The sequence below is a fragment of the Rhipicephalus microplus genome, chromosome 2 (assembly GCF_043290135.1).
Source record: "Rhipicephalus microplus isolate Deutch F79 chromosome 2, USDA_Rmic, whole genome shotgun sequence".
Classification (NCBI taxonomy): domain Eukaryota; kingdom Metazoa; phylum Arthropoda; class Arachnida; order Ixodida; family Ixodidae; genus Rhipicephalus; species Rhipicephalus microplus.
The window spans coordinates 133,714,456-133,737,182 of record NC_134701.1 but is presented as its reverse complement, the minus strand read 5'-3'; the positions used below and the strand labels follow the sequence as shown (position 1 = coordinate 133,737,182).

At 45.0% G+C, this 22,727-nt stretch overlaps 8 non-coding genes across 8 annotated transcripts; all 8 read left to right on the top strand.

The window, feature by feature from the left end:
• Nucleotides 1–1,945: 1,945 nt before the first annotated feature.
• TRNAL-UAA (transfer RNA leucine (anticodon UAA)) lies at nucleotides 1,946–2,064 on the top strand. The gene is made up of 2 exons: nucleotides 1,946–1,983; nucleotides 2,019–2,064. It is a non-coding gene; the product is annotated as a tRNA-Leu (tRNA).
• Nucleotides 2,065–3,226: 1,162 nt separating this feature from the next.
• On the top strand, nucleotides 3,227–3,345 carry TRNAL-CAA (transfer RNA leucine (anticodon CAA)). Its single transcript has 2 exons — nucleotides 3,227–3,264; nucleotides 3,300–3,345. It is a non-coding gene; the product is annotated as a tRNA-Leu (tRNA).
• A 433-nt stretch (nucleotides 3,346–3,778) lies between these two features.
• TRNAL-CAA (transfer RNA leucine (anticodon CAA)) lies at nucleotides 3,779–3,896 on the top strand. Its single transcript has 2 exons — nucleotides 3,779–3,816; nucleotides 3,851–3,896. It is a non-coding gene; the product is annotated as a tRNA-Leu (tRNA).
• Nucleotides 3,897–4,510: 614 nt separating this feature from the next.
• Nucleotides 4,511–4,629, top strand: TRNAL-CAA (transfer RNA leucine (anticodon CAA)). Its single transcript has 2 exons — nucleotides 4,511–4,548; nucleotides 4,584–4,629. It is a non-coding gene; the product is annotated as a tRNA-Leu (tRNA).
• Nucleotides 4,630–13,783: 9,154 nt separating this feature from the next.
• Nucleotides 13,784–13,902, top strand: TRNAL-CAA (transfer RNA leucine (anticodon CAA)). Its single transcript has 2 exons — nucleotides 13,784–13,821; nucleotides 13,857–13,902. It is a non-coding gene; the product is annotated as a tRNA-Leu (tRNA).
• Nucleotides 13,903–14,694: 792 nt separating this feature from the next.
• TRNAL-CAA (transfer RNA leucine (anticodon CAA)) lies at nucleotides 14,695–14,813 on the top strand. Its single transcript has 2 exons — nucleotides 14,695–14,732; nucleotides 14,768–14,813. It is a non-coding gene; the product is annotated as a tRNA-Leu (tRNA).
• A 5,847-nt stretch (nucleotides 14,814–20,660) lies between these two features.
• On the top strand, nucleotides 20,661–20,779 carry TRNAL-UAA (transfer RNA leucine (anticodon UAA)). Its single transcript has 2 exons — nucleotides 20,661–20,698; nucleotides 20,734–20,779. It is a non-coding gene; the product is annotated as a tRNA-Leu (tRNA).
• Nucleotides 20,780–22,116: 1,337 nt separating this feature from the next.
• TRNAL-CAA (transfer RNA leucine (anticodon CAA)) lies at nucleotides 22,117–22,235 on the top strand. The gene is made up of 2 exons: nucleotides 22,117–22,154; nucleotides 22,190–22,235. It is a non-coding gene; the product is annotated as a tRNA-Leu (tRNA).
• Nucleotides 22,236–22,727: the final 492 nt, after the last annotated feature.

Genomic DNA, 22,727 nt, shown 5'->3' with positions numbered 1-22,727 from the left:
AACGAGGCTTCAGGTCAACGTATGTGTGCGTGGGTGCGAATCCCACTTAAGACAAACTCTTTTTACTTTACTACCAGAACGAAGTCAGTGTCTTCTTCTGCTGAAGCTTATATATCGTGTCAGAACGGCCGAGTTGTCTAAGACACCAGAAATAAGGGAAACATTGCCCGGTGATGCGAGTTTAACGAGGCTTCTGGTCCACGTATGTGTGCGTGGGTTCGGATCTCACTTCTGTCAATTTTTTTACTTTACTACCAGAACAGAGTAAGCGTCTTCTTTTGCTGAGGCTGACATATCTTATCAGAATGGCCGAGAGGTCTAAGGCGCCAGACTCAAGGGAAACCTTGCGCAGTGATACGGGTTGAACGAGGCTTCTGGTCCACGTATGTGGGCGTGGGTTTGAATCCTACTTCTGACAAACTTTTTTTATTTTAGTGCAAGAACAAAGCCAGTGTCTCCTTTGGTTAGGACCAAAGTATCGTGTCAGAATGGCCGAGTGGTCGAAGGCGCCAGACCTTAGGGAAACCTTGCCCAGTGGTACGGGTTGAATTAGGCTTCTGGTCCACATATGTGGGCGTGGGTTCGAATTCCACTTCTGGCAAACTCTTTTTTTTATTTACTACCAGCCCAAAGTCAGTGTCTCCTTTTGCTGGGCTGAAATATTGTGTCAGAATGGCCGAGCGGTCGAAGGCGCTAGACTCAATGGAAACCTTGCCCAGTGATACGGGTTGAACGAGGCTTCTGGTGTACGTATGTGGGCATGGGTTCAAATCCCACTTCTGAGAAGCTCTTTTTTTTACTTTACTACCAGCACAAAGTCAGTGTCTCTTTTTGCTGGGGCTGAAATATCGTGTCAGAATGGCCGAGTGGTCTAAGGCTCCAGACTCAAGGGAAACCTTGCCCAGTGATACGGGTTGAACGAGGCTTCTGGTCCACGTATGTGGGCGTGGGTTCGAATCCTATTCTCACAACTTTTTTTTTACTTTACTACCAGAACAAAGCCAGTGTCTCCTTTTGCTGGGCTGAAATATTGTGTCAGAATGACCGAGTGGTCTAAGGCGCCAGACTCAAGGTAAACCTTGCGCAGTCATACGGGTTGAATGAGGCTTCTGGTCCACGTATGACGGCGTGGGTTTGAATCCTACTTCTGGCAAACTTTTTTTTTTACTACAAGAACAAAGTCAGTGTCTCCTTTTGCTGGGGCTGATATATCGTATCAGAATGGCCGAGTGGTCTAAGGCGCCAGACTGAAGGGAAACCTTGCGCGGTGATGCGAGTTGAACGAGGCTTCTGGTCCGCGTATGTGTGCGTGGGTTCGAATCTCACTTCCGTCAATTTTTTTACTTTACTACCAGCACAAAGTCAGTGTCTTCTTTTGCTGGAGCTTATAAATCGTGTCAGAACGGCGGAGTTGTATAAGGCACCAGACTTAAGGGAAACATTTCCCGGTGATACGGGTTAAACGAGGCTTCTGGTTCACGTATGTGGGCGTGGGTTCAAATCCCACTTCTGACAAACTTTTTTTACTTTACTACCAGCACGAAGTCAGTGTCTTCTTTTGCTGGGGCTGATATATCGTGTCAGAATGGCCGAGTGGTCTAAGGCGCCAGACTCAAGGGAAACCTTGCCCAGTGATAGGGGTTGAACGAGGCTTCTGGTCCACGTATGTGAGCGTGGGTTGGAATCCCTCTTCTGACAAACTTTTTTTTACTTTACTACCAGAACGAAGTCAGTGTCTTCTTTTGCTGGGGCTGATATTTCGTATCAGAATGGCCGTGTATTCTAAGGCGCCAGATGCAAGGAAAACCTTGCCCAGTGATACGAGTTGAACGAGGCTTCTGGTCCACGTATGTGTGCGTGGGTTCGAATCCCACTTCTGTCAATTTTTTTTACTTTACTACCAGCACAAAGTCAGCGTCTTCTTTTACTGGGGCTGACATATTTTATCAGAATGGCCGCGTGGTCTAAGGCGCCAGACTTAAGGGAAACATTTCCCGGTGATACGGGTTAAACGAGGCTTCTGGTCCACGTATGTGGGCGTGGGTTCGAATCCCACTTCTGACAAACTCTTTTTTTTATTTACTACCAGCCCAAAGTCAGTGTCTCCTTTTGCTGGGCTGAAATATTGTGTCAGAATGGCCGAGCGGTCGAAGGCGCTAGACTCAAGGGAAACCATGTCCAGTCATACGAGTTGAATGAGGCTTCTGGTCAACGTATGTGTGCGTGGGTGCGAATCCCACTTCTGACAAACTCTTTTTACTTTACTACCAGAACGAAGTCAGTGTCTTCTTCTGCTGAAGCTTATATATCGTGTCAGAACGGCCGAGTTGTCTAAGGCATCAGACTTAAGGGAACCATTGCCCGGTGATACGGGTTAAACGAGCCTTCTGGTCCACGTATGTGGGCGTGGTTTCGAGGCCCACTTCTGAAAATCTTGTTTTTTACTTTACTACCAGCATAAAGTCAGTGTTTTTTTGCTGGGGCTGATATATCGTGTCAGAATTGCCGAGTGGTCGAAGGCGCCAGACTTAAGGGAAACCTTGCTCAGTGATACGGGTTGAACGAGGCTTCTGGTCCAGGTGTGTGGGCGTGAGTTCAAATCCCACTTCAGACAAACTCTTCTTTTTTACTTTACTACGAGCATAAAGTAAGTTTTTTTTGCTGGGGCTGATATATCGTATCAGAATGGCCGAGTGGTCTAAGGCGCCAGACGCAAGGAAAACCTTGCCACGTGATACGAGTTGAACGAGGCTTCTGGTCCAAGTATGTGTGCGTGGGTTCGATTCTCACTTCCGTCAATTTTTTTTACTTTACTGCCAGCACAGAGTCAGCGTCTTCTTTTACTGGGGCTGACATATTGTATCAGAATGGCCGCGTGGTCTAAGGCGCTAGATTCAAGGGAAACCTTTCCCAGTGATACGAGTTGAACGAGGCTTCTGGTCCACGTATGTGTGCGTGGGTTCGAATCCCACTTCTGACAATTTTTTTTACTTTACTACCAGAAGAAAGTCAGTGTCTCCTTTTGCTGGGCTGAAATATCGTGTCAGAATAGCCGAGTTGTCCAAGGCGCCAGACATAAGGGAAACCTTGCCCAGGGATACGGGTTGAACGAGGCTTCTGGTCTACCTATGTGGGCGTGGGTTCGAATCTCTCTTCCAACAAACTTTTTTTTTTTACTTTACTACCAGCACAAAGTCAGTGTCTCCTTTTGCTGGGGCTGATATGTATCAGAATGGCCAAGTGGTCAAAGGCGCCAGACTCAAGGGAAGCCTTGCCCAGTGATACGGGTTGAACGAGGCTTCTGGTCCACGTATGTGGGCGTGGGTTCGAATCCCACTTCTGACAAACTTTTTTTACTTTATTACCAGCACAGAGTCAGCGTCTTCTTTTGCTGAGGCTGACATATCGTATCAGAATGGCCGAGTGGTCTAAGGCGCCAGACACAAGGTAAACCTTGTGCAGTGATACGGGTTGAACGAGGCTTCTGGTCCACATATGAGGGCGTGGGTTCGAATCCCACTTTTGACAAACTTTTTTTATTTTACTACAAGAAGAAAGTCAGTGTCTCCTTTCGCTGGGCTGAAATATTGTGTCAGAATGGCCGAGTGGTCGAAGGCGCTAGACTCAATGGAAACCTTGCCCAGTGATACGGGTTGAACGAGGCTTCTGGTCTACGTATGTGGGCGTGGGTTCAAATCCCACTTATGAGAAGCTCTTTTTTTTTACTTTACTACCAGCACAATGTCAGTGTCTCTTTTTGCTGGGGCTGAAATATCATGCCAGAATGGCCGAGTGGTCTAAGGCTCCAGACTCAAAGAAACCTTGCCCAGTGATACGGGTTGAACGAGGCTTCTGGTCCACGTATGTGGGCGTGGGTTCGAATCCCACTTCTGACAAACTTTTTTTACTTTACTACCAGCACAGAGTCAGCGTCTTCTTTTGCTGAGGCTGACATATCGTATCAGAATGGCCGAGTGGTCTAAGGCGCCAGACACAAGGTAAACCTTGCGCAGTGATACGGGTTGAACGAGGCTTCTGGTCCACGTATGAGGGCTTGGGTTGGAATCCTACTTCTGACAAACTTTTTTTATTTTACTACAAGAACAAAGTCAGTGTCTCCTTTTGCTGTGCTGAAATATTGTGTCAGAATGGCCGAGTGGTGGAAGGCGCTAGACTCAATGGTAACCGTGCCCAGTCATACGAGTTGAACGAGGCTTCAGGTCAACGTATGTGTGCGTGGGTGCGAATCCCACTTAAGACAAACTTTTTTTACTTTACTACCAGAACAAAGTCAGTGTCTTCTTTTGCTGGAGCTTATAAATCGTGTCAGAACGGCCGAGTTGTCTAAGGCACCAGACTTAAGGGAAACATTGCCCGGTGATGCGAGTTTAACGAGGCTTCTGGTCCACGTATGTGTGCGTGGGTTCGAATCTCACTTCTGTCAATTTTTTTACTTTACTACCAGAACAGACAGAGTAAGCGTCTTCTTTTGCTGAGGCTGATATATCGTATCAGAATGGCCGAGAGGTCTAAGGCGCCAGACTCAAGGGAAACCTTGCGCAGTGATACGGGTTGAACGAGGCTTCTGGTCCACATATGTGGGCGTGGGTTCGAATCCCACTTCTGGCAAACTCTTTTTTTATTTACTACCAGCCCAAAGTCAGTGTCTCCTTTTGCTGGGCTGTAATATTGTGTCAGAATGGCCGAGCAGTCGAAGGCGCTAGACTCAATGGAAACCTTGTCCAGTAATACGGGTTGAACGAGGCTTCTGGTGTACGTATGTGGGCGTGGGTTCGAATCCTATTCTCACAACTTTTTTTTACTTTACTACCAGAACAAAGCCAGTGTCTCCTTTTGCTGGGCTGAAATATTGTGTCAGAATGACCGAGTGGTCTAAGGCGCCAGACTCAAGGTAAACCTTGCGCAGTGATACGGGTTGAATGAGGCTTCTGGTCCACGTATGACGGCGTGGGTTTGAATCCTACTTCTGACAAACTTTTTTTATTTTACTACAAGAACAAAGTCAGTGTCTCCTTTTGCTAGGGCTGATATATCGTATCAGAATGGCCGAGTGGTCTAAGGCGCCAGACTGAAGGGAAACCTTGCGCGGTGATGCGAGTTGAACGAGGCTTCTGGTCCACGTATGTGTGCGTGGGTTCGAATCTCACTTCCGTCAATTTTTTTACTTTACTACCAGCACAAAGTCAGTGTCTCCTTTTGCTGGGGCTGACATATTGTATCAGAATGGCCGCGTGGTCTAAGGCGCCAGATTCAAGGGAAACCTTTCCCAGTGATACGAGTCGAACGAGGCTTCTGGTCCACGTATGTGAGCGTGGGTTCGAATCCCTCTTCTGACAAACTTTTTTTTACTTTACTACCAGCACGAAGTCAGTGTCTTCTTTTGCTGGGGCTGATATCTCGTATCAGAATGGCCGTGTGGTCTAAGGCGTCAGACGCAAGGAAAACCTTGCCCAGTGATACGAGTTGAACGAGGCTTCTGGTCCACGTATGTGTGCGTGGGTTCGAATCCCACTTCTGTCATTTTTTTTTTACTTTACTACCAGCACAAAGTCAGCGTCTTCTTTTATTGGGGCTGACATATTTTATCAGAATGGCCGCGTGGTCTAAGGCGCCAGACTTAAGGGAAACATTTCCCGGTGATACGGGTTAAACGAGTCTTCTGGTTCACGTATGTGGGCGTGGGTTCGAATCCCACTTCTGACAAACTTTTTTACTTTACTACCAGCACGAAGTCAGTGTCTTATTTTGCTGGGGCTGATATATCGTGTGCAGTGAGGTTAAAGTATTGGCTTATGCAGATGATGTCGCATTCTTTTGCACAGATAAACCAAGTGTCGAAAATGTGGTATATACTATTGAAAAGTATGGCGTAGCATCAGGAGCTCGTTTAAATGCCTCTAAAAGTTTAGGACTGTGGTTTGGCTTGTGGGGTAGGACACCGAACCACTTTGCAGGGATTAATTGGACAAGAACTCCTCCAACATACCTCGGTGTACCATTGCATGCATATAGATTCAGTGCGCATTACTGGAAGGAACGTGTCCCTAAGCTTGAACGACAGGCCCAGACATTTGTGCCCTATCGACTTTCGATATTTGGGAGAGCTGAAGCTTGTAATACTTTCTTAGCGACAAAACTTTACTATGTATTGCAACTTATTCATTGCGCAAGATTCTATATACAATGCTTTCATCGGATTTTCGCTACTTTTATATGGTCTTCGACTTTTGAGCCCATGCGTCGTGATAATATATTCAAGCCAGTTAGTGAGGGTGGGTTAGGACTAAAACACCTTTATCTATGGCAAATAGTGTCCCGATTCTTCTTTTTTCGAGACAATTCCCATCCTGTAATCCGTTCCTTCTTGCAGGTTACACTTGTTGATTGCTTACCAGATTTAATTGTTTCATCCAACTTCTCCGAACGCCCATGCTTGTGGGGATTCATGCAGGAAGTTTACCTCGCAGTTCAGTTCATTAAAGCTCGCTTCTCTGTAGAATACCTGTACTCAGTAACGCGCAAGGTGCTTTATAAGGACCTACCGAGTACACTCTTCCCACCTCCATTGTACCGTTCACTGTACGCCAATCTTCCTGGTCACGATGTGTTGAAGCGAGTGCGCAAAATGTACATTCCACCAAATTCAAAAACATTCTTCTATAAACTCCACTCTGAAACATTGGCGGTAAACACATGGTTAGAAAGAAAAGATATTTTCATTCCGTCTGTTAACTGCCGTCTATGTGATATGCCGGAAACGATTGAACATTGCTTTGTTAGCTGCAAAGATGCCATACTATTTTGGGATGTCCTTCAGTGAGCACTGAAAAAACGTTTCGTCATTAATTCTCACACAATACGTTATCTTCTGCCAGCAACACTTGATGAAGTACCATATGATATGTTTTTCCTCATGGGTTTGCACAGCTTGTGGAAGACACGAATGCAAGACCGCAATGCAGAGCCCACCACCTCTTCAAGCGCACACTTCATTCAAATGGCTATCCACCTCAAAAACATCTACGACGAGCTAGACTTTAGATCGGGCTGGTTCTCCGTCTTAGAGAACTGTTTGACCTCACCCCTTTTTGTTTGTATAACACGATGTGAAGAACTCTTCATGTGAGGAACTCACGCTGTGTTAGCCATTTAGTGTTTATGAGTAACGCTTGAGCGCTTACTTTGGCGATTTGATTGTACTTTTGTTCGCTTGATATTGTCTTTATTGCCCAAGTACTTTAATAAATACCATGGAAAAAAAGTGTCAGAATGGCCGAGTGGTCTAAGGCGCCAGACGCAAGGGAAATCTTGCCCAGTGATACGAGTTGAACGAGGCTTCTGGTCCACGTATGTGAGCGTGGGTTCGAATCCCTCTTCTGACAAACTTTTTTTTACTTTACTACCAGCACGAAGTCAGTGTCTTCTTTTGCTGGGGCTGATATCTCGTATCAGAATGGCCGTGTGGTCTAAGGCGTCAGACGCAAGGAAAACCTTGCCCAGTGATACGAGTTGAACGAGGCTTCTGGTCCACGTATGTGTGCGTGGGTTCGAATCCCACTTCTGTCATTTTTTTTTACTTTACTACCAGCACAAAGTCAGCGTCTTCTTTTATTGGGGCTGACATATTGTATCAGAATGGCCGCGTGGTCTAAGGCGCCAGACTTAAGGGAAACATTTCCCGGTGATACGGGTTAAACGAGTCTTCTGGTTCACGTATGTGGGCGTGGGTTCGAATCCCACTTCTGACAAACTTTTTTACTTTACTACCAGCACGAAGTCAGTGTCTTATTTTGCTGGGGCTGATATATCGTGTGCAGTGAGGTTAAAGTATTGGCTTATGCAGATGATGTCGCATTCTTTTGCACAGATAAACCAAGTGTCGAAAATGTGGTATATACTATTGAAAAGTATGGCGTAGCATCAGGAGCTCGTTTAAATGCCTCTAAAAGTTTAGGACTGTGGTTTGGCTTGTGGGGTAGGACACCGAACCACTTTGCAGGGATTAATTGGACAAGAACTCCTCCAACATACCTCGGTGTACCATTGCATGCATATAGATTCAGTGCGCATTACTGGAAGGAACGTGTCCCTAAGCTTGAACGACAGGCCCAGACATTTGTGCCCTATCGACTTTCGATATTTGGGAGAGCTGAAGCTTGTAATACTTTCTTAGCGACAAAACTTTACTATGTATTGCAACTTATTCATTGCGCAAGATTCTATATACAATGCTTTCATCGGATTTTCGCTACTTTTATATGGTCTTCGACTTTTGAGCCCATGCGTCGTGATAATATATTCAAGCCAGTTAGTGAGGGTGGGTTAGGACTAAAACACCTTTATCTATGGCAAATAGTGTCCCGATTCTTCTTTTTTCGAGACAATTCCCATCCTGTAATCCGTTCCTTCTTGCAGGTTACACTTGTTGATTGCTTACCAGATTTAATTGTTTCATCCAACTTCTCCGAACGCCCATGCTTGTGGGGATTCATGCAGGAAGTTTACCTCGCAGTTCAGTTCATTAAAGCTCGCTTCTCTGTAGAATACCTGTACTCAGTAACGCGCAAGGTGCTTTATAAGGACCTACCGAGTACACTCTTCCCACCTCCATTGTACCGTTCACTGTACGCCAATCTTCCTGGTCACGATGTGTTGAAGCGAGTGCGCAAAATGTACATTCCACCAAATTCAAAAACATTCTTCTATAAACTCCACTCTGAAACATTGGCGGTAAACACATGGTTAGAAAGAAAAGATATTTTCATTCCGTCTGTTAACTGCCGTCTATGTGATATGCCGGAAACGATTGAACATTGCCTTGTTAGCTGCAAAGATGCCATACTATTTTGGGATGTCCTTCAGTGAGCACTGAAAAAACGTTTCGTCATTAATTCTCACACAATACGTTATCTTCTGCCAGCAACACTTGATGAAGTACCATATGATATGTTTTTCCTCATGGGTTTGCACAGCTTGTGGAAGACACGAATGCAAGACCGCAATGCAGAGCCCACCACCTCTTCAAGCGCACACTTCATTCAAATGGCTATCCACCTCAAAAACATCTACGACGAGCTAGACTTTAGACCGGGCTGGTTCTCCGTCTTAGAGAACTGTTTGACCTCACCCCTTTTTGTTTGTATAACACGATGTGAAGAACTCTTCATGTGAGGAACTCACGCTGTGTTAGCCATTTAGTGTTTATGAGTAACGCTTGAGCGCTTACTTTGGCGATTTGATTGTACTTTTGTTCGCTTGATATTGTCTTTATTGCCCAAGTACTTTAATAAATACCATGGAAAAAAAGTGTCAGAATGGCCGAGTGGTCTAAGGCGCCAGACGCAAGGGAAATCTTGCCCAGTGATACGAGTTGAACGAGGCTTCTGGTCCACGTATGTGAGCGTGGGTTCGAATCCCTCTTCTGACAAACTTTTTTTTACTTTACTACCAGCACGAAGTCAGTGTCTTCTTTTGCTGGGGCTGATATCTCGTATCAGAATGGCCGTGTGGTCTAAGGCGTCAGACGCAAGGAAAACCTTGCCCAGTGATACGAGTTGAACGAGGCTTCTGGTCCACGTATGTGTGCGTGGGTTCGAATCCCACTTCTGTCATTTTTTTTTACTTTACTACCAGCACAAAGTCAGCGTCTTCTTTTATTGGGGCTGACATATTGTATCAGAATGGCCGCGTGGTCTAAGGCGCCAGACTTAAGGGAAACATTTCCCGGTGATACGGGTTAAACGAGTCTTCTGGTTCACGTATGTGGGCGTGGGTTCGAATCCCACTTCTGACAAACTTTTTTACTTTACTACCAGCACGAAGTCAGTGTCTTATTTTGCTGGGGCTGATATATCGTGTGCAGTGAGGTTAAAGTATTGGCTTATGCAGATGATGTCGCATTCTTTTGCACAGATAAACCAAGTGTCGAAAATGTGGTATATACTATTGAAAAGTATGGCGTAGCATCAGGAGCTCGTTTAAATGCCTCTAAAAGTTTAGGACTGTGGTTTGGCTTGTGGGGTAGGACACCGAACCACTTTGCAGGGATTAATTGGACAAGAACTCCTCCAACATACCTCGGTGTACCATTGCATGCATATAGATTCAGTGCGCATTACTGGAAGGAACGTGTCCCTAAGCTTGAACGACAGGCCCAGACATTTGTGCCCTATCGACTTTCGATATTTGGGAGAGCTGAAGCTTGTAATACTTTCTTAGCGACAAAACTTTACTATGTATTGCAACTTACTCATTGCGCAAGATTCTATATAAAATGCTTTCATCGGATTTTCGCTACTTTTATATGGTCTTCGACTTTTGAGCCCATGCGTCGTGATAATATATTCAAGCCAGTTAGTGAGGGTGGGTTAGGACTAAAACACCTTTATCTATGGCAAATAGTGTCCCGATTCTTCTTTTTTCGAGACAATTCCCATCCTGTAATCCGTTCCTTCTTGCAGGTTACACTTGTTGATTGCTTACCAGATTTAATTGTTTCATCCAACTTCTCCGAACGCCCATGCTTGTGGGGATTCATGCAGGAAGTTTACCTCGCAGTTCAGTTCATTAAAGCTCGCTTCTCTGTAGAATACCTGTACTCAGTAACGCGCAAGGTGCTTTATAAGGACCTACCGAGTACACTCTTCCCACCTCCATTGTACCGTTCACTGTACGCCAATCTTCCTGGTCACGATGTGTTGAAGCGAGTGCGCAAAATGTACATTCCACCAAATTCAAAAACATTCTTCTATAAACTCCACTCTGAAACATTGGCGGTAAACACATGGTTAGAAAGAAAAGATATTTTCATTCCGTCTGTTAACTGCCGTCTATGTGATATGCCGGAAACGATTGAACATTGCTTTGTTAGCTGCAAAGATGCCATACTATTTTGGGATGTCCTTCAGTGAGCACTGAAAAAACGTTTCGTCATTAATTCTCACACAATACGTTATCTTCTGCCAGCAACACTTGATGAAGTACCATATGATATGTTTTTCCTCATGGGTTTGCACAGCTTGTGGAAGACACGAATGCAAGACCGCAATGCAGAGCCCACCACCTCTTCAAGCGCACACTTCATTCAAATGGCTATCCACCTCAAAAACATCTACGACGAGCTAGACTTTAGACCGGGCTGGTTCTCCGTCTTAGAGAACTGTTTGACCTCACCCCTTTTTGTTTGTATAACACGATGTGAAGAACTCTTCATGTGAGGAACTCACGCTGTGTTAGCCATTTAGTGTTTATGAGTAACGCTTGAGCGCTTACTTTGGCGATTTGATTGTACTTTTGTTCGCTTGATATTGTCTTTATTGCCCAAGTACTTTAATAAATACCATGGAAAAAAAGTGTCAGAATGGCCGAGTGGTCTAAGGCGCCAGACGCAAGGGAAATCTTGCCCAGTGATACGAGTTGAACGAGGCTTCTGGTCCACGTATGTGAGCGTGGGTTCGAATCCCTCTTCTGACAAACTTTTTTTTACTTTACTACCAGCACGAAGTCAGTGTCTTCTTTTGCTGGGGCTGATATCTCGTATCAGAATGGCCGTGTGGTCTAAGGCGTCAGACGCAAGGAAAACCTTGCCCAGTGATACGAGTTGAACGAGGCTTCTGGTCCACGTATGTGTGCGTGGGTTCGAATCCCACTTCTGTCATTTTTTTTTTACTTTACTACCAGCACAAAGTCAGCGTCTTCTTTTATTGGGGCTGACATATTGTATCAGAATGGCCGCGTGGTCTAAGGCGCCAGACTTAAGGGAAACATTTCCCGGTGATACGGGTTAAACGAGTCTTCTGGTTCACGTATGTGGGCGTGGGTTCGAATCCCACTTCTGACAAACTTTTTTACTTTACTACCAGCACGAAGTCAGTGTCTTATTTTGCTGGGGCTGATATATCGTGTGCAGTGAGGTTAAAGTATTGGCTTATGCAGATGATGTCGCATTCTTTTGCACAGATAAACCAAGTGTCGAAAATGTGGTATATACTATTGAAAAGTATGGCGTAGCATCAGGAGCTCGTTTAAATGCCTCTAAAAGTTTAGGACTGTGGTTTGGCTTGTGGGGTAGGACACCGAACCACTTTGCAGGGATTAATTGGACAAGAACTCCTCCAACATACCTCGGTGTACCATTGCATGCATATAGATTCAGTGCGCATTACTGGAAGGAACGTGTCCCTAAGCTTGAACGACAGGCCCAGACATTTGTGCCCTATCGACTTTCGATATTTGGGAGAGCTGAAGCTTGTAATACTTTCTTAGCGACAAAACTTTACTATGTATTGCAACTTATTCATTGCGCAAGATTCTATATACAATGCTTTCATCGGATTTTCGCTACTTTTATATGGTCTTCGACTTTTGAGCCCATGCGTCGTGATAATATATTCAAGCCAGTTAGTGAGGGTGGGTTAGGACTAAAACACCTTTATCTATGGCAAATAGTGTCCCGATTCTTCTTTTTTCGAGACAATTCCCATCCTGTAATCCGTTCCTTTTTGCAGGTTACACTTGTTGATTGCTTACCAGATTTAATTGTTTCATCCAACTTCTCCGAACGCCCATGCTTGTGGGGATTCATGCAGGAAGTTTACCTCGCAGTTCAGTTCATTAAAGCTCGCTTCTCTGTAGAATACCTGTACTCAGTAACGCGCAAGGTGCTTTATAAGGACCTACCGAGTACACTCTTCCCACCTCCATTGTACCGTTCACTGTACGCCAATCTTCCTGGTCACGATGTGTTGAAGCGAGTGCGCAAAATGTACATTCCACCAAATTCAAAAACATTCTTCTATAAACTCCACTCTGAAACATTGGCGGTAAACACATGGTTAGAAAGAAAAGATATTTTCATTCCGTCTGTTAACTGCCGTCTATGTGATATGCCGGAAACGATTGAACATTGCTTTGTTAGCTGCAAAGATGCCATACTATTTTGGGATGTCCTTCAGTGAGCACTGAAAAAACGTTTCGTCATTAATTCTCACACAATACGTTATCTTCTGCCAGCAACACTTGATGAAGTACCATATGATATGTTTTTCCTCATGGGTTTGCACAGCTTGTGGAAGACACGAATGCAAGACCGCAATGCAGAGCCCACCACCTCTTCAAGCGCACACTTCATTCAAATGGCTATCCACCTCAAAAACATCTACGACGAGCTAGACTTTAGACCGGGCTGGTTCTCCGTCTTAGAGAACTGTTTGACCTCACCCCTTTTTGTTTGTATAACACGATGTGAAGAACTCTTCATGTGAGGAACTCACGCTGTGTTAGCCATTTAGTGTTTATGAGTAACGCTTGAGCGCTTACTTTGGCGATTTGATTGTACTTTTGTTCGCTTGATATTGTCTTTATTGCCCAAGTACTTTAATAAATACCATGGAAAAAAGTGTCAGAATGGCCGAGTGGTCTAAGGCGCCAGACGCAAGGGAAATCTTGCCCAGTGATACGAGTTGAACGAGGCTTCTGGTCCACGTATGTGAGCGTGGGTTCGAATCCCTCTTCTGACAAACTTTTTTTACTTCACTAACAGAACAAAGTCAGTGTCTCCTTTTGCTGGGGCTGATATATCGTATCAGAATGGCCGAGTGGTCTAAGGCGCCAGACTGAAGGGAAACCTTGCGCGGTGATGCGAGTTGAACGAGGCTTCTGGTCCACGTATGTGTGCGTGGGTTCGAATCTCACTTCCGTCAATTTTTTTACTTTACTACCAGCACAAAGTCAGTGTCTCCTTTTGCTGGGGCTGAAATATCGTGTCAGAATGGCCGAGTGGTCTAAGGCTCCAGACTCAAGGGAAACCTTGCCCAGTGATACGGGTTGAACAAGGCTTCTGGTCCACGTATGTAGGCGTGGGTTCGAATCCCACTTTTGACAAACTTTTTTTATTTTACTACAAGAAGAGAGTCAGTGTCTCCTTTTGCTGGGACGAAATATTGTGTCAGAATGGCCGAGTGGTCGAAGGCGCTAGACTCAATGGAAACCTTGCCCAGTGATACGGGTTGAACGAGGCTTCTGGTCTACGTATGTGGGCGTGGGTTCTAATCCCACTTCTGAGAAGCTCTTTTTTTACTTTACTACCAGCACAAAGTCAGTGTCTCTTTTTGCTGGGGCTGAAATATCGTGTCAGAATGGCCGAGTGGTCTAAGGCTCCAGACTCAGGGGAAACCTTGCCCAGTGATACGGGTTGAACGAGGCTTCTGGTCCACGTATGTGGGCGTGGGTTCGAATCCTATTCTCACAACTTTTTTTTTACTTTACTACCAGAACAAAGCCAGTGTCTCCTTTTGGTGGGCTGAAATATTGTGTCAGAATGACCGAGTGGTCTAAGGCGCCAGACTCAAGGTAAACCTTGCGCAGTGATACGGGTTGAATGAGGCTTCTGGTCCACGTATGACGGCGTGGGTTTGAATCCTACTTCTGACAAACTTTTTTATTTTACTACAAGAACAAAGTCAGTGTCTCCTTTTGCTGGGGCTGATATATCGTATCAGAATGGCCGAGTGGTCTAAGGCGCCAGACTGAAGGGAAACCTTGCGCGGTGATGCGAGTTGAACGAGGCTTCTGGTCCACGTATGTGTGCGTGGGTTCGAATCTCACTTCCGTCAATTTTTTTACTTTACTACCAGCACAAAGTCAGTGTCTCCTTTTGCTGGGCTGAAATATTTTGTCAGAATGGCCGAGTGGTCGAAGGCGCTAGACTCAAGGGAAACATTGCCCGGTGATACGGGTTAAACGAGGCTTCTGGTCCACGTATGTGGGCGTGGGTTCGAATCCAACTTCTGACAATCTTTTTTTTTACTTTACTACCAGCATAAAGTCAGTGTTTTTTTGCTGGGGCTGATATATCGTGACAGAATGGCCGAGTGGTCGAAGGCGCCAGACTTAAGGGAAACCTTGCTCAGTGATACGGGTTGAACGAGGCTTTTGGTCCAGGTGTGTGGGCGTGGGTTCGAATCCCACTTCTGACAAACTTTTTTTAATTTACTGCAAGCACGAAGTCAGTCTCTTCTTTTGCTGGGGCTGATATATCGTGTCAGAATGGCCGAGTGGTCTAAGGCGCCAGACTCAAGGGAAACCTTGCCCAGTGATACGGGTTGTACGAGGCTTCTGGTCCACGTATGTGGGCGTGGGTTCAAATCCTTTTCTGACAAACTTTTTTTACTTCACTAACAGAACAAAGTCAGTGTCTCCTTTTGCTGGGGCTGATATATCGTATCAGAATGGCCGAGTGGTCTAAGGCGCCAGACTGAAGGGAAAAAAGATTGGGCACGGTGGCACTCACGGAATGCGGTCAGCTAACAATCCGCTTGTCTTCATCCTACAGCTCATCCTCGGACTGCTGCTTCATGCCGGTCCGGGTTCCGAGCCACCAGGACTACCCAGAACAACACGTGGCGTCAACGTCACTATCAACACTCGAGATTCCTTACTGATTCAGTCATGGGATCCCGTGCTGCAACGTTCATCGTCTACCTGCGCGGACACTGTGCGCATTTGCTGTGCGCATAGACCAAGCTCAGCGCCACCACTAGACCCAGCTATAAAGGACCACCTCAAGCACGGCCGGGCCATTGGGCACGGTGGCACTCACGGAATGCGGTCAGCTAACAATCCGCTTGTCTTCATCCTACAGCTCATCCTCGGACTGCTGCTTCATGCCGGTCCGGGTTCCGAGCCACCAGGACTACCCAGAACAACACGTGGCGTCAACGTCACTATCAACACTCGAGATTCCTTACTGATTCAGTCATGGGATCCCGTGCTGCAACGTTCATCGTCTACCTGCGCGGACACTGTGCGCATTTGCTGTGCGCATAGACCAAGCTCAGCGCCACCACTAGACCCAGCTATAAAGGACCACCTCAAGCACGGCCGGGCCATTGGGCACGGTGGCACTCACGGAATGCGGTCAGCTAACAATCCGCTTGTCTTCATCCTACAGGTGAGGAAGCGTTATGGAAAATGCATTAGCTCAAACAACCCTTTCTTGCTTGTGCTGCCGTGCCCACGGCTATATGCTGTTGCAATTGAGCATGCGGCGTCTATACTTAAACTCTTATTGCTTGGCGGCGACATCGAGACGAACCCTGGTCCTGATATCAGCCAACAATTAAAAGAAATAGCTGCGGATATAAAAGAGATTAAGGAAAGTCGTCTGGCTAAAATTGACAAGAAATTAGACTTACTGACAAGCCTAGAAGAAAGAGTCAACTGTTGTCAAGAACAAATCGCGAATCTGAATGTTCTCATAAAATCCATGCAAGAAAAAATTGACGATCTCGAGAATCGTAGCAGGCGAAATAACCTGATAATTTACGGCTTACCAGAGGCAGAAGGCGAGACGCCCCCGATACTTGAAGGTACAGTAAACAAAAACATAATTGAAGGCACTCTTGAACTAAAACCAATAGCAATCGAGCGCATACACCGGATAGGTAGAGCAGCGCCAAACAAGGTTAGACCTGTAATTATTAAACTACTAGATTCTAGAGACAAACCTTCAATACTAAAGAGGGGATATAAACTTAAAGATACCGGCCTATCGATTGCTGAAGACTTTTCTAAACATGTACGCGATATCCGAAGGAAACTATGGAACAGTGCGAAAGCTAACCGACAAAATAATGAGAAAGTTTCTCTTGTTTTTGATAAGTTATATATAAATAATCGCGCATATGTTTGGAACAATGAGAAGGATGACAAGGTACCGCTTAATAAAAAAACCGTAGGAGAAGCCTCGGCTACTACAAGTTCAGCAACGGCGGTGAACGTACCTAGTCATCAAACAAAAAAGGGAGCTGTTACTCGTCGTGCTGCAAAATCGGTGAACTAGCACTCCTCACGGTGAATGCACGAAGCGTCATCAATAAGCCTGAATTGCTTGAAAATCTGATCATTGATCATGAGCCCCACTTGGCAGCAATTACAGAAACCTGGCTGACGCCTGACGTCTTTGATCACGAGTTTGCACCACCTAACTATTCTGTGATCCGAAAAGACCGCCCCACACGTGGTGGTGGAGTGGCGTTATTAATAAAAAAGGGACTTTCATTTGTTGCTCTTCCGGATGTACAAAGCGCAGAAGCCATTTTTTGCAAACTGCTCTGTGACGGCGCGAGTATATTCATAGGTTGTGTTTATCGGAGCCCAAATTCTGGTGATGCTTCTATCAGTGCCATTCACGATTACATGCAACGTCACACCTTTGGTTCGCGCGTTGTTCTCATGGGTGATTTTAATCTGCCAGATATTAACTGGAATAGTATGTGCTACTCATCATCGGCTTCGGATACATTGTTTGACCTTATGCTTACCTTTAATCTCCATCAGGTCGTTTCACGTCCAACCCGCTCACAGGGAATTTCACAGAACATACTTGATCTAATATTTTTCAGTAATCATTTCGACATAAACCGCATTAAAACTGACGTAGTCCATGGTATATCTGACCACGACGTACCAGTGTGCTTCGTACCCCTCGACGGCACCATAACCACTCATTCTTCTGTATCTGTAGCAACAGACTTCGAAAACGCCGATGATGATAGCGTGCTGACGCATCTCGCTCATGAATTCCAGCATTTTTCAGAAACCGGTTCCCATGCTTCAATAGATGTAGATTCTCTTTGGCTCCACTTCAAATCAGTTGTACTTTACTGTATCGCGCACTACATACCCACAAAAACAAAGCGTCCTCCAAAAAATAATCCATGGATCACGCGGGAGGTAATTCAAGCAAAGCGACGCTTGAAAAGGTTACGCAGGGCAATAAAAACGAAAGGAGGGGGAGAATCCGAAATTCAGAAACTATCGGAAGCTATCGCGGAATTCAAACTTAAAGCTAAACGTGCTAAGCAGCACTATTTTGACGTAGTATTGCCTAACTTCCTTGTTGATAATCCCCAAAGGTTCTGGAATCACTTTCGTACCAATAAAACCGTTACACCACATCTTCTTCCCGAAGAAAAAAAAACTAAGGCCAACGCATATAATAATTTTTTTCAGTCAGTGTTCACCGTGGATGATAATATCATTCCCGCGATTAAAACAAAACAATACACGGAAATCGATAAACTGGACATTACGGACGCAGGGATTTTCAACCTTTTGCTTAAACTTGACCCCAAGAAAGGTAGCGGTCCCGACGATATACCAAATACATTCCTCAAAAGATATGCAGAGTGGTGCAGTAGATACCTAGGCCTAATTTTCCGGAAATCACTCAGTACTTCACAGCTACCTCAAGAATGGAAAATAGCCAAGATAAAACCAATCCACAAAGGAGGAGACGCAGACTCACCTTCAAATTTCAGGCCCATTTCTCTAACTAGTACATCATGTAAACTTCTCGAACACATAATCTTAAAGCACATGACAGTATTCCTAGAGCGCATTAATTTTTTTTCCCCCAACCAACATGGTTTTCGCAGTGGCTTATCCACAGTTACTCAGCTCACAGAACTAGTACACAACCTCGCTGCTACAATTAATAACCGTGGTCAAACTGACATGATTTTACTTGACTTATCTAAGGCTTTCGACTGTGTGTGTCATAGCAAATTAATCGCCAAAGTTGAAGATGTTTTTGGTATAGGAGAACTTTCTGGCTGGGTAAAATGCTTCTTAAATAACCGCTCGCAATTTGTAATTTACGAACATACGTTATCTAACACAGTCGCAGTTACATCCGGAGTCCCACAAGGGTCTGTCCTCGGACCATTGCTCTTCTTGCTCTATATTAACGATATCGCAGCTAACATCAAATGCAATATAAAGCTATTCGCAGATGACTGTGTCATTTACAAAGAAATTAGTCATTACAGTGATCATAATGAGCTGAATGATTCTCTAGCTGATATAGCTAATTGGTGCTCTAGTTGGCAGATGACACTCAACGTACAAAAGTCTGCGATCATGACTGTGACCAGGAAAGCACTACCATCCACCTTCACATACGTAATTAATAGCACCCCCCTTAATAGGGTTGATGAACATAAATATCTAGGCGTCACAATAACATCGGATCTCAAGTGGGACAAGCATATAAGTAAAATAATCTCAAAGGCGCTACGGAAGCTATTTTTCTTAAAAAGAAGCCTAGCACACGCAACAACGGCAACGAAGCTGCTAGCCTACACATCATTTGTAAGGCCTGTTCTAGAATACGCTAACACAGTCTGGTTTCCGCATACAGTGACTAACATAAAAAAACTTGAATCAATACAAAGAAAAGCGGTGAGGTTCATTCATAATAAATATAAACGCACAGACTCGCCCACGCATCTTTTAATGAAATCCGGTTTGCAAAAGCTATCCACAAGAGCGAAACACGCTCGCCTAAAATTCTTATTTCAGTTACTGAAAAATAACTATCGAATAGATATTTCTAAGTATATTTCGTTTTCCCAGGCTCGACCTACACGTAATAAGCATGCGCACACATTGACAGAATATGCATGTAAAAATGACACGTTTAAGTATTCTTTTTTTCCGCTCGCAATATCAGAATGGAATCAACTTGACGCTACTATCACCAACATCGAATCACTATCGGAATTTATGGCACAAATAGAAAAAAATGTGTTTGCGTAAGAGGACCTATGTATGCAAAGTCACCAACATAGATTTCTTCATTTCATCTTCTAGAAACTTTCCCATTTACGTCAACTTATTGCTCAATGCCAGAAATGTAATCTTATTTACCCTAGTCTTATTCCAGCCCCCACCGACACCTGTACTATTATTATTTTCTTTGGTCACTTTTTGCGAAGCCTAATGTTCCTTCTTTTTGCTTTTTTGTCATTTCCCTTGAACCTAGCATGTGTTAGGCGTTTTTGTGTAAATCCCACTGAGTATGCTGTTCCTTAACCAGCATTTTGTTTGCCTTACTGTATGCTGTATATATCGTGCTTCTTGTTTTTTTTTTTTTTTTTTTTTTTTTTTGTAACCCACATATGCTGTAATTACGCTACAAATGTTAGTGTATGTTTTAACTCACTTGTTTTGCTTTGATTTTTTTTTTTTTTTCCCTCTATTTTTATTGCCTGTACTGAAAATCATTGTACTGCCCAACTGCCACGCTCTCGAATGAGAGTAGCAGTATTGAAAATAAAATAAAAAAATAAAAAAACCTTGCGCGGTGATGCGAGTTGAACGAGGCTTCTGGTCCACGTATGTGTGCGTGGGTTCGAATCTCACTTCCGTCAATTTTTTTACTTTACTACCAGCACAAAGTCAGTGTCTCCTTTTGCTGGGGCTGAAATATCGTGTCAGAATGGCCGAGTGGTCTAAGGCTCCAGACTCAAGGGAAACCTTGCCCAGTGATACGGGCTGAACAAGGCTTCTGGTCCACGTATGTAGGCGTGGGTTCGAACCCTATTCTCACAAACTTTTTTCTACTTTACTACCAGAAAAAGTCAGTGTCTCCTTTTGCTGGGCTGAAATGTTGTGTCAGAATGGCCGAGTGGTCAAAGGCGCCCGACCTAAGGGAAACCGTGCCCAGTGATACGAGTGTAACGAGGCTTCTGGTCCAAGTATGTGTGCCTGGGTTCGATTCTCACTTCCGTCAATTTTTTTTTACTTTACTGCCAGCACAGAGTCAGCGTCTTCTTTTACTGGGGCTGACATATTGTATCAGAATGGCCGCGTGGTCTAAGGCGCTAGACTTAAGGGAAACATTGCCCGGTGATACGGGTTAAACGAGCCTTCTGGTCCACGTATGTGGGCGTGGGTTCGAATCCCACTTCTGACAATTTTTTTTACTTTACTACCAGAAGAAAGTCAGTGTCTCCTTTTGCTGGGCTGAAATATCGTGTCAGAATGGCCGAGTTGTCCAAGGCACTAGACTCAAGGGAAACCTTGCCCAGTGATACGGGTTGAACGAGGCTTCTGGTCTACCTATGTGGGCGTGCGTTCAAATCCCACTTCTGAGAAGCTTTTTTTTACTTTACTACCAGCACAAAGTCAGTGTCTCCTTTTGCTGGGGCTGATATGTATCAGAGTGGCCAAGTGGTCCAAGGCGCCAGACTCAAGGGAAACCTTGCCCAGTGATACGGGTTGAACGAGGCTTCTGGTCCACGTATGTGGGCGTGGGTTCGAATCCCACTCCTGACAAACTTTTTTTACTTTACTACCAGCACAGAGTCAGCGTCTTCTTTTGCTGAGGCTGACATATCGTATCAGAATGGCCGAGTGGTCTAAGGCGCCAGACACAAGGTAAACCTTGCGCAATGATACGGGTTGAACGAGGCTTCTGGTCCACATATGAGGGCGTGGGTTCGAATCCCACTTTTGACAAACTTTTTTTATTTTACTACAAGAAGAAAGTCAGTGTCTCCTTTTGCTGGGCTGAAATATTGTGTCAGAATGGCCGAGTGGTCGAAGGCGCTAGACTCAATGGAAACCTTGCCCAGTGATACGGGTTGAACGAGGCTTCTGGTCTACGTATGTGGGCGTGGGTTCAAATCCCACTTCTGAGAAGCTCTTTTTTTACTTTACTACCAGCACAAAGTCAGTGTCTCTTTTTGCTGGGGCTGAAATATCGTGTCAGAATGGCCGAGTGGTCTAAGGCTCCAGACTCAGGGGAAACCTTGCCCAGTGATACGGGTTGAACGAGGCTTCTGGTCCACGTATGTGGGCGTGGGTTCGAATCCTATTCTCACAACTTTTTTTTTACTTTACTACCAGAACAAAGCCAGTGTCTCCTTTTGCTGGGCTGAAATATTGTGTCAGAATGACCGAGTGGTCTAAGGCGCCAGACTCAAGGTAAACCTTGCGCAGTGATACGGGTTGAATGAGGCTTCTGGTCCACGTATGACGGCGTGGGTTTGAATCCTACTTCTGACAAACTTTTTTATTTTACTACAAGAACAAAGTCAGTGTCTCCTTTTGCTGGGGCTGATATATCGTATCAGAATGGCCGAGTGGTCTAAGGCGCCAGACTGAAGGGAAACCTTGCGCGGTGATGCGAGTTGAACGAGGCTTCTGGTCCACGTATGTGTGCGTGGGTTCGAATCTCACTTCCGTAAATTTTTTTACTTTACTACCAGCACAAAGTCAGTGTCTCCTTTTGCTGGGCTGAAATATTGTGTCAGAATGGCCGAGTGGTCGAAGGCGCTAGACTCAAGGGAAACATTGCCCGGTGATACGGGTTAAACGAGGCTTCTGGTCCACGTATGTGGGCGTGGGTTCGAATCCAACTTCTGACAATCTTTTTTTTTTACTTTACTACCAGCATAAAGTCAGTGTTTTTTGCTGGGGCTGATATATCGTGACAGAATGGCCGAGTGGTCGAAGGCGCCAGACTTAAGGGAAACCTTGCTCAGTGATACGGGTTGAACGAGGCTTTTTGTCCAGGTGTGTGGGCGTGGGTTCAAATCCCACTTCAGACAAACTCTTCTTTTTTACTTTACACCGAGCATAAAGTCAGTTTTTTTCTTTTGCTGGGGCTGATATATGGTATCAGAATGGCGGAGTGGTCTAAGGCGCCAGACGCAAGGGAAACCTTGCCCAGTGATACGAGTTGAACGAGGCTTCTGGTCCACGTATGTGTGCGTGGGTTCGAATCCCACTTCTGTCAATTTTTTTTACTTTACTACCAGCACAGAGTCAGCGTCTTCTTTTACTGGGGCTGACATATTGTATCAGAATGGCCGCGTGGTCTAAGGCGCCAGATTCAAGGGAAACCTTGCCCAGTGATA